Genomic DNA, 2,021 nt, shown 5'->3' with positions numbered 1-2,021 from the left:
CCACTGGCCTCCTTCTGTTCTAGTCAGCCCAAGTGTGTGCATAGAAGAGCACACATATTCCAGTGAGTCAAAAGATAGTTGGAAGGTTTAATAGCTTGTAGAGTGAAGGATGATGAAGTAGCTAATGGTGAAAGGAAATAAAGCTAAAGAGAGTAAGAAATGGGTCATGGAATGTGCAGCAACATGACCTCAAACTGTCTTAACATATTTTAAGTTGAAAAGAAGAATATATTTTTTTATGTATTTGTTGCAGGAAGGGTGACCCATGGGGGCTCCTGTCTAATGCTCAGAAATGAATTGTTCAAGGAGACATGTATTGACAAAGCAAGAGATTTTATTAAGCAAGGGGCACTTAGGTGAAGAGCAGGAGGACTCTGTTGCATGACTCGAAGTCTCGGGTTTTATGATGATGGGATTAGTTTCCAGATTGTCTCTGGCCAATCATTCTGACTCAGGGTCCTTCCTGGTGACTCAGCCATTGCTCAGCCAAAATGGATTTCAATGAGGAGGATTCTGGAAAATCAGTAAGACAGGTGGCATCTCCTTTTGACCTTTCCCGAATTTTTCTGGTTGGTGGTCACTTGTTCTGTACTCTACCTGGACCACCTGTCAAAAAATAATTCATGCAAATGGTTGCTATGATACCTAGCCAGGGCAGGCAGTTTCAGTCAGTGTTTTCCCTAACATATTGTGTGAAATTCTTTTACAGCTACAGATTAAAAATGGATTTATAAATTTTTGAAATACATTCAATAATCAATGTGATGTGGCAGAAAAGCTCTACAGTCAGGCAGACCTGAATATGAATCCTAGCTCTGTGACATAATCTCTGACTTTGGGCAAGTTAAAGTGTCCTGCCAAGTACCTGGGACATAAGTCAGTTTTCTGTAAATGTGACCTTTGTCCCATTATGAAGGTTCATATTTGATTAAAAAACCCATTTGTAGTACTGAGCTTTCTTTTGAAAATCCTAGTAAAACCAGTCCTGTTAGAACTGCAGTCAGAGGAATGAACAAAGCCAGTTATTTCTAAATTGGAAGAAGCAAGTGACAAAGAGCTTTTTGAATAATAATATACTATAAACAAAATTTGGGAATTAACAACTGAAAATTTTATCTTTTCTCCTTTCAGCATTCTATATACTTGAAGAGGAAGGATTAAAAAATTTGACACAAGCAAAAGGTCCTGAAGGGACAAATTATTACTGCTTTCTGTATTCAAGCCACCCTGTTAAATTTGTTTGGCATAGGAGTGCACCTGTGTAGACATGTTTTCTAGGGTTAAGCATTGAGGATAAAACTTACTATGAACATTGGCCTAATACAAAAAGTTTATTAAAATGCATGTATTGAATTGGTATTTCACTTACTTTCCTTAAAACCTGCTCTTTCCTATATGGGTTCTCTAACGCCCAATTGTTAGTCAAATTAATTGTAGTATTTAGAGCAATCACTTACTCTTCGTTCTCAAAAATTCTGACAGACTACATCATGCTTCTTTTCTACCCCAAAATTTTAATCCATCCCATTATTGAATCTTCAGTTCAGTTCAGTCACTCAGTAGTGTCCAACTCTTTGTGACCACATGGACTGCAGCACACCAGGCTTCCCTATCTGTCACCACTCCCAGAGCTTGCGCAAACTCACGTCCATTGAGTTGGTGATGCCATCTAACCATCTCATCCTCTGTCGTCCAATTCTCCTGCCTTCAATCTTTCCCAGCATCAGTGTCTTTTCTGAGTCAGTTCTTCACATCAGGTAGCAAAAGTATTGGAGCTTCAGTTCAGCATCTGTCCTTCCAAAAAATATTCAGGACTAATTTCCCTTAGGATGGACTGGTTTGAGCTCCTTGCAGTCCAAGGGACTCTCAAGAGTCTTCTCCAAACCACAGTTCAAAAGCATCAATTCTTCAGCACTCAGGTTTCTTTCTAATCCAGTTCTCACATCCATACATGACCACTGGAAAAACCATAGCTTTGACTTTATTAGTCAGCAAACTAATGTCTCTGCTTTTTAATATGC

This window comes from Ovis aries, chromosome 1 (genome assembly GCF_016772045.2).
Source record: "Ovis aries strain OAR_USU_Benz2616 breed Rambouillet chromosome 1, ARS-UI_Ramb_v3.0, whole genome shotgun sequence".
Taxonomy (NCBI): domain Eukaryota; kingdom Metazoa; phylum Chordata; class Mammalia; order Artiodactyla; family Bovidae; genus Ovis; species Ovis aries.
The sequence above is the reverse complement of the archived record's forward strand: the minus strand, read 5'-3'. Positions refer to the sequence as shown.